Source organism: Talpa occidentalis, unplaced genomic scaffold (genome assembly GCF_014898055.3).
Source record: "Talpa occidentalis isolate TD23 unplaced genomic scaffold, MPIMG_talOcc4v2.1 talOcc4.3, whole genome shotgun sequence".
Taxonomy (NCBI): Eukaryota; Metazoa; Chordata; class Mammalia; order Eulipotyphla; family Talpidae; genus Talpa; species Talpa occidentalis.
In genome coordinates, this window is record NW_023603184.1 from 93,275,952 (window position 1) to 93,290,352 (window position 14,401).

The 14,401-nt window shown below is 40.7% G+C and overlaps 1 pseudogene; it reads right to left on the minus strand.

Moving 5' to 3' along the window:
- Nucleotides 1-408: 408 nt before the first annotated feature.
- On the minus strand, nucleotides 409-13,508 carry LOC119255135 (60S ribosomal protein L6-like; annotated as a pseudogene).
- Nucleotides 13,509-14,401: the final 893 nt, after the last annotated feature.

The window sequence follows — 14,401 nt, forward strand, 5'->3', positions numbered from 1 at the left end:
GATCTTGTGGTTAACACCCTTACCTGGAAGCTTTTAATATTTTGCAACAAATATCTCCACTAGTACTCTACCTATTTCAAACCCACCTGAACCAATTGCGTGCCACATTTTCATCTGTTTTTTTTTTGGAATGGCCTGTGGGAAATCCTGCCTGCGGAACACTTCCATAATTCACAGGGAAGGGGTTTTAGTCAGAGTGTTTTTGCTTGCAAATGACGGAAACCACTTAAATGATCTTAAGCATAAAACATTATATCAGCGCTGATAGATCTTAAGGATATTGGAAGCTTATCAAATAAACTCTCAAAATCTCAAGAAGACACAGCAGCTCATGAAAGAAGTTGAGGCTCCAGAGCCACAGGGCCAAGAACTGTGGACACATCTCTCAACTTTCACTTCTGCTTATCCTTATTTGGCAGCTGGATGTCTCCACCCGGCAGAGAAGATGACCATCACTAACCGCAGGGCTGCATCATCGCATTTTGATCCAACCCTGACATCAGGGGGACTTCTTTCATTTAGCATCTGAATGTTACTCTCAAGTTTGGAGGCCTGATGATGCTCTGTTATGGGCCCAGCCCAACTGAGCTGCCTCTTGTATTTTAGCAGTGGTGGTGAAACCCCATCTCTAGGTTTACTGGGAGACTAAAATTTCTCAAAGGAAAGAGGGGCTGTATTTTAAAAATAGTGGCGAATCATACTATGTGACAAAAGGCTCAAATGCTACTAATATAGTAGGGAGATCTTCAAATACAACAGCCTCCAACAGGAGGCTGTACTCCAAATTCTCTTTCTAATGTTCATTTTTCACTTGTGTGACATGATTCAAGGATGTGGCTTGTGCTGAATGTCAACTGTAGAATGTGATTCATCAGGAAAAGCACAGTGTTGCCCAAGCCATAGAGGGCTTTCTAACTATGCAAACATATCAATTTAAAGTCACTGGTATTGGGGATTTTTGGTACAGGAGAGGATCTCATCCCCAGGAGGAAAGAAGCTGAAGGAGCTGGTGAAAAGAAGAGAGGAGAACCATGTGAGCCCCTAAGTCAGCACGGGTTTATTGATATTGAAGATGGTGACATATACACTAGATTCAGAACACCCTTGCTTGAGAGTGCGCAGGGCTCCATGGGAGATTTCAGCAGGCCACCTGAGCAGGAAACTCAACTTGTCTCAACTAGTAACAAGAGTGCTTTTCACCTTGCTCAGGAATTAGGAAAAAAAAAAACCCATTCTGTGTTCCAATTCTGCTTTTTGGCTACAATTAACAATCAAATGTTTGTAGGTAATTTAAGAGAATGAATGGGGTAGAGGTGGGGAAGGGGAAGAAGCATTTATGAACTTCATTAATCTGAATTTGTGGAGAGTGCTGCGATTGTCTCACAGGACCACGCCGTGAAAGCTTCCATCTGGGTAAAATCAAGATGAAATATTTGCTGACCGGTTGTGTCCTAAGTCTGGGATGTTCTTTCTAAGAGTTTCTGAAGGCTTCTTTTCAAGGAATCCCCTGTCATAAGAAAGACAATAAGATGTTTGCAGTTTTCTCCTTTTTTTTTTGATAAATTCTGGTTAACTGAAATTTAGAACCATGCTTTGTGATGCTTAGTTTTCCTTTATGCAGATAGTGCAATGCTTGTCATGAACTTAGCAAAGAAAAAGAATATGCCTTTTAAAAAATTCAGTACTCCAAATTTGGAACCCAGAATATTGGAATCTATGAAGAATGCACATCTAAATCTTTAACATGGCACCTCTGGGGAATGGAGGGTGGCGGAATGGAGGGGGATGGGGGGTTTGTAATTCAAATACTAGCCTGGAGGAATCATTTTGATCCTGCTATAAGAGATGTAAGAGTTATTGTAATGAGGTCAGTCCTGGTCCTTATGTCATTAGCCGACCAGTGAGAAGACAGACGAGGTAGAAGAGAAATTAATTAGAGTATTATGGGGGGTTCACAATCTGCAGTATTCAGAAACTTAGCAAAACTAGGTCTGTGCTCTTAAAAAAAAAAAGATTATAGAGAGACCTTATTAAAGCACAGAAGGCTCAGCTATTTAAGATGGTGACATACATAGAGGCAGGAATGTGCAAAGAGAAGCTGAAAGGCAGCCAGGCCCTGAAGGAATTTCAGTGGAATTTCTTCAGTGGAGGAGTAGTTAATAAATAGAGCAGATTTCTAAGGGCAGAAACTAGAGCAGCTACTACAAATAGTTTTTTTTTTTTTTTTTTTTTAAAGGGAGTGATAGGAAGTTAGGAGAAAAATGTTGAAACAAAGAAAAACAAGCTTCTTAACTGGCAATCCTGGCCACCTCCCATACAAAAATGTCTGTTCACAGACTTTGAGAATGTTGTATTCTTTTATAATCATAAAATGCATGGTGGAGTGGTCTGGGGTGTTAGTTTTAGATTAATACTAGATATTATTAAGAACTGCATGTAATATAATATTTTCCAAAGTCTGAAATACCATTTACTTTGTCCTGCTGCCAGCACTTCCGCTCTTTTCCCTTGCAGGCAAGGAGAGACAGGAGTTGAGGGATAGACAATCCTTTTGTGCTCTGCACTGGTCCCGCCTCCTGCCTTTGATCTAAGCTCTTCCTTGTAGTCTGATGCCCAAACCCTTTTCTGGGGCAGTTGAAATACATGGAGCATGTATGCATCCAAGTCTCTGACTTTTTATTTCTATTCCCCTTGATCAGATTGACTGGCTATTAGTTCCTTGTGCACAAAAGTTTTTATTCTTTGGATTGTTAAATGATGACTAATGGAGTTAAGTGTGTATTTCTTTTGACCATACCTGTGACTTCATCAATATGCAGATTTCCTGCTATATCTCAACTCAAAAAAAAATTTTTTTTAACCAGGATTTAACTTGCAAAAAATCACCTTGAAATATGCTAATTAATTTATGGAGATGGATGTTATTTGTGTCTTCACTCTCCATGAAAAGTGAAGGCATCGAGACCTTGTTATTTCGTGGTAGAAAGATTTTGTTGGGCACTACCCTCAGCAGCCCTGTGCATGGTGAGTTGACAAGTTTGTAGAATGACTGGATTTCTACACAGCAACATTTCCCACACCATGGGCCTCCCCATCACCTGGGATATTTGTAGAGATGCAGGCTCCTTACCAGACCCACTGAAACACAAGTTCTGATCTTGGGGCCTGTGAATCTGCATTTTATTCAGTCATACAGGTGATACTGAGCCATGGGGTTAAGGGAACTGGGATGTATAATTTGAAAGGGAAAATATGACAGGCTAAGAAGGAAACTTTCTGAATTTCGTTTTCACTTCAGAGCAAGTCTTTTTGGGAAGAGCAATGATGGATCACAGAGGGTCTCGAGCAGCAGTGATTTGGGGGTACCAGACAAGCACAGCACATGTGGAATTGCAAGTCTATGCAGGCATGAATGAGAGCCCAGTGATAGGCAAGCGTTAAAGGAACGAACAAGAAAATATAAAATAAGTGATAAATAGAATACTCTGATAACCTGAAAATTCAGCAGATAATATCTCTAGCAGTTCCCTTAGCTATGAGAGGGCATGGTGCTCGGATCAACAACCCTGTGGTCTGTATCCAGTGGTAGAGAGGATGGAAGTCATGGTGTATTTACTGGAAGTAAGGATGTGAAATGGATGGAGGTGGGGCACAAGGGAGAGTTGACTCCCTCCGCCAAAAAACAAGCAATCCAAGAGAATCAAACAGGGGCCTGCTAAGCTGGTCAAAGGCCAGAGAAAAATCAGGAACATGACAGAGAAAGACAGAGTTAGCTGGAGGGAAGATCCTCAGCACCTAAAGGGAGATCTGCTGTTATATTATTCTGCTTATGAATAAAGGAGAATAAGGTCAAAAGTGTTGGTCCCTGACCCCTTGCCACTGGAATCTTCTTGGTCTGTGATTGTCCCACTCTGTGAGCCTGCTCTGGTCAAGGGTGCCCTCGATGCTGCAAACCCCACTTCTGCTTTACTGACCGCTAAAATACTGTTCAACCTCTATTCTGGCTTCCTCTGCCACTGGAATTTTCTCCTTCCATGTTTCTGTGGGAACTGTTAAATGGCTACGGTCTTCTTCTCACTTGTCTATTCCCTTCTAGGTCAACCTTAATAGACTAAAGGGATTCCATGGCTTAGGGCAGCTATTCCAGTGCCTTGGTTGGTTAAATAGGCCTTTGTGGATTGGCCTGGGAACCATACCACTATTTATAATAATTTTTTTCTATGGGGAAATTCTTTGAGTTCCAAACACCCCATTGACTGTTGACCTTTTAGAACACAACAGTCCTATCGAGGACACACAGTGGGGTGAGATCACTAGGAGTTGTCAGAGCCAAGCTGAGAATAGCAAACTAAGACCAGGGCAGGCTGGGGTCATAAGCCAGGAGCAGAGCGGCATCTGTGAAAGGACAGAAGAGTTGGGGCTGGGTGGGGGTAGATAATGAATTCATAGTGGAGATATGTCAAGTTAAGTAGAAATCTGAATATCTAAATATGTGCTGAATTTAAAATCAAACCTCCTGGGATAGGGGTCAGCTGGGGAGAGGATGGGTGATGTAATAAGCAGACAGGGAAACCAGAGAGAATAACATGTGGCCAGAGAGTCACAGTGCTAGATACTAGCCCGGAAGTGCCTTGATTGTCTCCACTGGGACCCAGCTACCTAGAGCTGGGGAACTTGTTGCTTTGTATTTAAATCTGTTCTCCCATTCAGGGAAGCACAATCCCTAGGGTGTGGTGGGTGTTGTGGAGGGTGGGGAAGAGCAATGGGATGGTCTTGGATAGTTGATATGTCATTGTCGGCACTATTTTTCCCACCCAGATCCTTCAGGCACATTGCCCATTCCCTTTTGATACTTCTCTCTTCCTTCTGGTTCTTTCTCATTATTTTTCTTTACAAGCTCTATAAGAAGAAAGTCCTAGTGTTACAGGGCAGCCCCCGCCTAACACCAGCTGCAGGTCTTCGTTTCTGCCCAAGAGTCTCATAAACAGGAAGGCAATGAAGGTATGGAAGGGGAAAGAATTAAAATGGGAGGAGGGCTAGTGAAAATGGAAACGTTGAAAAGGTATTGTCAAAAAATTATGGTTTTTCTTAATTCTAGAGCCTCAGAAGCATCTTTGAAAGAGGGTTTCTCATAACGGTGATATTATTATTAGAGAAAATGTGCAACCAACTCAAATGTCCATCAACTGATGAAAGGATAAACAGATAAACAAAATGTCATGTAACCACACAATGGAATATTATTCAGTCATAAAAAGGAATGCAGTACAGATATTAGATGCTATCACATGAGTGAATATTGAAAACATTATGCTAAGTGAAAGAAGATAGTCACAAAATGTCAAGATTGTATCATCTAATTTATATGAAAGATCCCAATAGTCAAGTGCATAGAGACTGAAAATAGATTAGTGGTTGCTAGGTGCTCATGGAAAGGAAAAATGGGGAATGACTAATGGATACAGGATTTCTTTTGGTGATGACAAAAATATTGTGGAATCTCAGGGAATGTTGATGTTTGCATAATTCTGTGAACATACTCAAAACCATTGTTCAGAAAATAATGTGTACATGTTAACATAGTGATGCAGTGCTAATATTTTTTAAAAAAGGATTGGAAATGATTAGCTGAAAAGGCTTTGATTTTCACCTGCATTCGCTTTTTTCGGAACCTGGGCCCTCTCTGGTGTTTCTTCTAGTACATGTTGCTTAGGGGACTTCACAGAGAATTTGGTGTAAACATTTCAGAAAAAACACCTTTGAAAGAGTCAAATCCTTCATATTTGAGAAATGGTTTCAGGGTTATAGTAAGATGAGAACTTTGGCCCCCAACAATCTCTATCAGCTTCCCCAAAGCTATCCCAAATAGTAAAAATAATAAAAATGATACAGAAAATAAAAATACACTATTGTATGGAAACTTGTATAGGAAGCATGACTAAAAGCATATTTAGAAAATCTCCCATTGTAATTGATCTATTTCTTACAATCAAGATAAAAGCAATGCAACCTGTAGCTGAAATATAGTGTCAGGTGAAATTCCTTACGTCACATTTTGCATTAGGCTACCATCCTGGAGCCCTGCCCACCTGGGAGTTATGGTGTGTCATTTGTTCTGTGTTTCTTTCTATCAGATATGATTTGGCAAATTTATTTTTTTGGACTGGAAATGATAAAATATTAGGGATTAGTCTCAGTGTCATTACCACTATGGCTTGAGTTCTATCCCTGACCAGGGAGTTGACCCACATAGCACAGCAGACCTTGCCTCTCTTGCCCGCTGCTCCCCTCAGCAGTGTATTTCAGTCAACCCGCATGTTCTGCTCCCCACTCTGTCTCTGGTGAGTCCTCTCACCAAACCTCCCACCCTTGCACCTCTGGCCTATACCACTTCTTCTACGCTTAAAAATAAAAAAATATTCCGTATAAATTAGTAGTAACAGGGCATCCCCTGGTGGCGCAGGCGGTTGAGCTCCGCTCTGTGAAGCTGCCCGCAGCCTCTGCAGCGCGGGTTTGTTTTGGGCTGGCTGCAGAGGGTCCCACATGGTGCTGCAGACCTCTCCTCTCGTGCCTGCTGCTTCCCTCAGCAGTGTATTTCGTCAGTCTGCCTCCTCTGTTCCCCGCTCTGTCTCTGGTGAATCCTCTCACCTTCCCGCACATCTGGCCTGTACCCCGGTTCTTGTATAAAATAAATAAATAAATCTTTAAATTAGTAGTAACAGTGTTCCCAGACTCAAAAAAATGATCTTAACAAATCATACCAAATAAGAATGCTCTACTTTCAGATAGTGGAGGAAACCTGCATCTCATCTACCCATATTTCTAGTACCTTCACTTTGACAACTCTAGCCATTCTGGAACTTTTAATCCACAGACCTAACCTGTCACTATTACCCAACTCACTCAATAGCCATTAACACTTTCTTGTAAAATCCAGCCCTTTTGCTTACTTGGTGCTTTCTCCTAAGCAGCTGAATGTGGCTGGAAAAATATATTCCTTTATCCTGACTAGTCTCACTTTAAATTCATAACCATCCACTTTTGGTGGGCTCTTAATGCTGCTGGCAATCACAGAATATTTCTGCTCCCCATTCAAATTACAATGCTCCCTTTCTTTAGATGACTATTCCTTACTTTATAGACTTTCTCAAAAATTCTCTTCTTCCCTTTTCACAAAGACTTTCCTCATGCCCATAACATCAATCCTCTACCCTTTCCACATCAGTAACCATATTCTTCACTGCCCCACTGTAATGGATGATCCAAACTGCAAAGTTGATTTCAGACCAGGTCCTCTACTCCCACAATGGATCTCATCACTTCCTGACTGATTATATGTGTGCCCAGGAACATTAGATGTGTGATCAGGAACATCCAGTGTCACCTTCAGAAGTTGCTAGTATTAATTCCAGTCAAGAGAGAAAAAATGGAATTTGTGATAGCCCCAGACTACAAATATAGCAGGAATGAAGTTCTCTTACTGCTACTCAATTTTAGAAGTTAAAAGGAATCCAGTAATTTTGGATTTCTAAGCATGAGGATAATTCCTGAATTATTAATAAGTATTAATTAAAACATTAAATAAATCCTTAAGCTTTTGAATTCGTAATCCTATAAACCTCACAATTTTGGTTGAGAAAGGATACCCTGAGAATTCCTCAGAATCCCTTTATTGTGGGGGAATGTTTATCAGCATTGCATAGAAAGTATCAAGGTGTCCACTTTTTTTTTTAACTCAAGAGGTTCGAATATTTCCATTGTTCCAGCTTAAAGAAAAATCCTGCCCTTGTACAGAGAATACAGATTCTACAGCAGTATTAGGTAAATTTTGAAAGATACTGCAAAAAGCAAGTCTTTTTGTAGTCACTTGTGATTCCCCCTATATCCCTTAGAGAAGAGATGAATGGTGAGAACCAAAATATGGAGGGAGCCCAATGGGCTATGGTGGTAGGCTCTGGGTGCCTTGGTGATGGGGGTGGTGTGTTAACATATATCTGAAGAGGGCCTCCCTCGTGGCGCATCTGGTGGAGCGCCGTGCCATAAAGCTGTCTGTAGCCTCTTCAGGGCGGGTTCAATCCTGGCTGGTCAGCAAGGGTCCCGCATGGTGAAGCAGACCTCTCCTGTCTCGCCCCCTGCTCCTCTCAACAGTGTATTTCTTTAGTCTACCTGTTCTGTTCTCCACTCTGTCTCTGGTGAATCCTCTCGCCCTCCAGTGCATCTGGCCTATACTCCAGTTCTTGTATAAAAATAGATAAATATTTAAAAAAAAAACAACAACAACATAGTATTGCTGTAGCTCTTAAGAAAAATATCACTTAAAATAAAAAAAAAAAACATATATCTGAAGAGGTGTGAACCTGTCCCTCTGAATCCTATGTGGTGATATATACCAATGTTACCTCAATAAAAAATAATTCAACTAAAAAACAAACAACAACAACAAAAAAAGTCAGTGAACTGCAGGTCTGGAGACGCCTTGGTGACCCATCATGACCCAGATGCTTCCCTCTCCTTCTTTTGTTTCACCTACATTTTTTCTGTATCTCTTTAAGTGAGGGCACTTTTTGTGTTCCTTGCCCCAGGCACAGAACTCTTAAGGTGACAAACAATTACAGCATCACTTTGTTATTTTAAGAATTGACTAGATGATGGCTGGGGGTGGGGTGGCGAGGGGAGGGAGAAAAGAAAAAGAGTTGACTAGACCATCAGACTAGCATATATCAGAAAATGTAGGATGAGGGTAATTCAAGGCTCAAAAGAGGATCCAAACTGGACCAGAAATATCCTCTTAACATGCTGATGAAAACTTACCATCAGTTTCATAGTGAGGCAGAACTAGGAATTTATTACATAAAAGAGTGTGAAGTAAATGTAATCAAATTCTCATATTGAATGTGTCATTTTTAGTAAACCCTCTGTCTTCATGCAATCCCAAATTAGGATTCAAACTCTTCAGAGGCTGTTACTTGTGATTCCTGAGCTGTTGTACTGCTGATCGTGTCATCTAATGGTTTAGTCTCCAAAATCAACAAAATCAGACACACTGATAAATGTAGAGGCCTTATTTCAACATTAATGTATGGCCAGTACACTGAGATAATAAAAAACCCACTATTTCTTGTTTCTGACACTTCATATGACAAGGCTGGAGTCGGGCATAGTCAAGTGGCACTGAGGCACTAATTGCTTAATATTCAAGAACAGTGTCATCTGTGAAGCAGACTTACACAGAAATTGATTACAATTACAAACTCTTGCTCTTGAGAATTGCCACTAAAAGTGTCTCTAAAATTTGTGTTGTTTCTTTTAGGTTCTCTTTTAGAAAGGAACCACAACATTTAATTATGTCCTGTCAAGACATTTAGAGTCTTTTGTCCAATCTTTATTACTGGAAACTTGTCTGTAAATCTGAAAGGACATCATCAAAGATCTCTGTCTTCAGCCATTTCTCTCTACAGGCTTTATATCACGTTGTGCCACCTCTACTGGAAATTTTAGTGTTAGGAGACATCCCTGATCCATTTGTTAAAGCTGATTCAACTCGATGATTGATTAACTGTGTGGAATCCCACATAGCAAGTCTTTAAATAGATATGGAGGAGGTGGAAAACCATCCTGGGGAATTCAAATCAGTCAACATTCTGGGGAATGTTGTCATTCATAAGGGATCCCTTTTATAGTAACTTGACAATTATTCTGAGAAATAACCATTGCTTTTTTTTTTGTAAACCACACTACTTGAAACATGCTCAAGAATTATTTGTGTGGAGGCAGAAATTTTAGCTCTTGCCATTGAATTCTGACTTTTATATCCTTGTAAGGGAGAGTGTATTTTATAAAATATGCCAAAGGCATTGGTTACTCCAGAAAAAAATGTGAGCATAAAGTTTTAATATGTGATTGATTTTTCCATAACAACAAGAATTTGAATGATTATGGCATCCTAAATTTTGAAATAAGTAGCATTTTGAATTACATAATCCCAGGCATTGCATAAATCAAATGTTATTTGCAATACACAGATTGTGAAACATTTTACTATCTGGTAAATTTTTTTTGCTTACTTCAAGAGACCTTATAGGTATAGATGCTATAGGACTCTCCACCAATGTGTCAGTGGTCATTGTCAGGGGCTGCTGGAAGGGACGGTTCTGTTCTTTCTGGAGCAGAAGAGTGGAGGCCCAGGGTTTACGACAGAGTGGAGGCCCAGGGTTTAGAAGCAGAAGAACAGCAAGCATGGGAATCACCATGAAATTAAGGGACAAACCTTTTCCCTATTTGAAGTGTACCTAAGTACTTTGGATTCTGCGATACTCAAGAAAGACCCCACCCTGACCAGGGGAACTTGGTGCTAGAATTAATTTGATTTAAAGATCAATAAATTTTTGGGTTTCTTCTTTTTTTAAAAATTTAATTAATTATTTATTTGTTTGTTTTGTTTTGTTTATTTATTTATACAAGCACTGGGTACAGTCAGAAGTGCGGGAGGGTGAGAGAATTCACCAGAGCCAGAGCGGGGAGCAGAGCTGGCAGAAGAACCGAAGCACACTGCTGAGGGGAGCAACGGGCGGCAGGAGAGGTCTGCGCGCCATGTGGGACCCTCCTCCGGTGGCCGGGGAGCAGCTGGGGATTGAACTGGCGCTGCAGAGGCTGTGGGCAGCATCGCAACCCAGCGCTCAACCGCTGTGCTACCAGGGAGGCCCAATTTTTGGGTTTCTTCTTGCCTTTGAGTATTGTTGAGCAAATTCATACTCTACACGAGTTAAGACGTCTTTTTTAGAGAATTTACACAAGCTATCTTTTAAGACTCACTATCACTAGTTGCTCTCTTCTTTTGAGCTACAAAATTTATGTGTTTTTATGAATAATTCTTTATTTTATATATGCCTTTTCTTATAACTCGTGAACACACTTCTATTCATTCTTATCATAGTTTTCCAACTTTGTTAGCTTCATCTCTAATTTCTTTTTCAAGCTGGCTTTAAACAGCCCAAATCTGTGTGTTAATCTTTGTCTATTGTTCAGGAGCTGGGGTCATTAATCCACTAATAGCATTGGAGAGGTGCTAAAGTTTTTTGAAACTGCAGATTGACCTAATTAATGTCTTTTCTGAATTGTGCTAATTCTCCCATTAACCACTCTGGGGCCTCTCAAAACTCCCCAGTCTCTGCTGCCATCTATTCAGAAGTGTTATGTGCTCAGAACAGGTTGTGATTGCCTTGATTATGTGTAAAATAGCAGTGTTTTAAAAATGTTTGCCAAAACATTTTCCTTCTTGTCATTTATTTCTTGGATTAATCTTTTCTATAACTCTCACTTATTATTTTGCTAGTTTTTAATTGTCCTCCATTCTGCTTTCTTGTACTCATCAAAGTCGGTTCTACCACCACCAACCAGTAGCCACTATTCCTGTTGATTGACAATGAAGCATAGACCTAGATCAGAACTATTCTCTTAACCACACTGATTCATAATAATTATTTCACAGAGATGAGAGACTAAAGATTAGTGCCAGAATCACTTTATAGTCTTCATTGTTCGTTATTGAGGTCTGTGTTGGTAGGCTGCATAAAATATATAAAAATCTATTCTGTAGTCTCCATCCTATAGCTTCATAGAACTATAATTATGTGTGGATACTGAGGTCAGGATACTGACTGGATCAGGGCATGAGCATTTAGATACAGAGAATGTAAGCTAATATTCTCATGGAAAGATGACGTGAAACTTATTTCTGGCTGGGGGGGGGCATGTAGACTACACAATTAAGTGAAAAACATAACACTGTGTCTTATTTTATTTTAGAATGGTGAACTTAGTCAGAAAATGTGATTTAATTTTATTTATTTATTTTTTTTTTAGAGGCATGTTTTTATTTATTTATTTGTTTGTTTGTTCGTTCGTTTTGTTTTTATACATGCACTGGGTACAGTCAGAAGCGCGGGAGGGTGAGAGAATTCACCAGAGCCAGAGCGGGGAGCAGAGCAGGCAGAAAGACCGCAGTACACTGCTGAGGGGAGCAGCGGGCGGCAGGAGAGGTCTGCGCGCCATGTGGGACCCTCCTTCGGTGGCCGAGGAGCAGCCGGGGATCGAACCGGCGCCGCAGAGGTCGCCGGCAGCTTTGCAACCCAGCGCTCAACCGCTGCGCCACTGGGGAGGCCCGTGATTTAATTTTAATATGCAAAATGTTTTCTCCTACATGAGGGTCAATTTTGTACAGACAGCTATAAAATAAAAAAAGAAAATGAAATATAAGCCTAGATGAATGAAAAGTCAGATACGCTTTTGGTGATTTATTTGCTAAATATTCTAAATTTGCTGATGGTTATTAGCCCTTCATAATTAATTCCTATTCCCTGTCCTGCCCAACTTACTTGAAGCTTACTAGACATAGTAAACAGCTGGCCTGTGAGTGCAACTTTCATGTGCAAATTAACCAATCTAGGCTCCGTATGCCCAACTTTCCACCCTGGTACAATATTTCCCCACCCTAATGAATGCAGGATCTGATAACTACACCCCAGAACTGGCTGAGATTATTAGCCAGTCCTAAGCCTGTTTAACCTGCTGTACATCTTCTTTCCTGAAGAAGCACCAATAAAAACTTGTACCCACATTAAAACTCAGCTTCTTCTGTCTCTGACCTACCCTGGTGATTTCCCATACCTGCCCCTTCCCCCTAGTCCCCAGATGTGGTGTACCCCTCATCTTGAGACTTGTGAATAAAACAACTATCTTTCCTTCTTCTTTTAATGGATCATTATTTAATTAGATTCTTTATAAGAAATTTAGAACATCAACTTGTCAGGGTAAATTCCATTAACTTGCGAGTCCACAGCTTTCTGGTGAACCATGTGCTCCTCTGTATTCTCTTACTTCTTCTCTGTGTCAAAGATCTCACCTTCCTGGTGTTGGGGCTTATGTACCTTCTTCTTGAGGAAAGCTCAGTGAGATGTTTTAGGATCTTCATACTACTCATCAATTTTAGTGGAGGTGGCAATGACAAATTTCTGGTGTGTCCTAGGCAGAGAACTTGATTGAAAGACAAAAGTCTAATCAGATAGAAAGTTGCTGCTCAGCCGCTGCAGGAAAATCACCTTCTTGCATCTGTGACGTCATTAGAATGGTCTCAGGAGTGATGCGAGCTCACAGCTTTCTCTCATGCTGACTGAAGTGCCTACTGAAGGTTGTTTTTTGTTTGTTTGTTTGTTTGTTTGTTTTGCCATGGCTCAACAGTTTCCAAGGTATGTCTTCAATGGGAAGTATTGAGACCTTTTGTGACGTTTTACTACTTGGGTACTGCCATTTTTGTAATAACCTATTGGCTTTTGTGGTAGTAGCCTTCTCCTTTTTCATTTCAATCCTGGATTTAGCTAATGAATACATCTTCCTGTACATGGCCTTTCTGGAATACATACCAGGTTGGAAATATCTGCCAATTCTCTGACTAGGACAGGGTTTCAGCTGCATTGGCGTGCCAAAGGCGTTCTGATCTTGCCACTACCCATCTTAACCTTGCCACTACCCATCTTAACCTTGCCGCTAGCATCAGCTTTCTTGGGCTCAGGTTTCTTTTCTTTAGTAGCTGATTTCTCAGTTTTTCTACCCACCAACTTGCAAGGTGGGAAAGAGAACTAATACCAATGTCCTTTCAAAGTCCCTGTTCTGTTGGCCTCATCATAATGTGAACACTGTAAAACCTACATTTTACAACAAACACCTACCTATGTAGGAATAGAGCATAACAGCAGCCATTTTAAGAACTTGATTGACAGTGAGGTTGCAATTCCTGGAATCCTAGATTCTAAGAACCAGCGTCTGTAACCATTAGATTACCCTAACAGTTGGATTCCTAGAATCCACATCTGAAGCTGTCAGATTACCCTAAGGGACCCATTCTGTATGCCTATTTATACTGCTTAATTTTGGTGCTCAGGGTCCAACGCTGTCTGGGCGCAGCCACTGTGTCGGTTCCACTCCGGGGGTTTGGACCCTAGCTCGAGCTAGCTAATAAAGGCCACTTTTGCTTTTGCATCAAACTTGGGTCTCCGTCGTTCTTGGACTCCGCACCAGTGTGCTCTAACACCTATGCCATCAAAAACAATGCATTTTAATTATCTTAATTTTCATTGTCTAACTCCTTCACTCTGTACCCTCTATCAGCTAGAATAAATTAGAGGGCGGGTAGTCTGTCTCTTTTGTTTCCTGATTAATTCTAAGGAATGGATGGGTATTTAGGCTATAGTATGTGATCAGTAAATATCTGTTGAATTGAATGAATTACCTCTTTGATTTACTTAATTATCCTTTTCCCAGAGTTGCTCTGTAGAGACTGGCTGGCCTATGGCTACAACCGGAGGGAGAAGAAATTCCTATCTTTTCTGGTATTGCTAATACACAC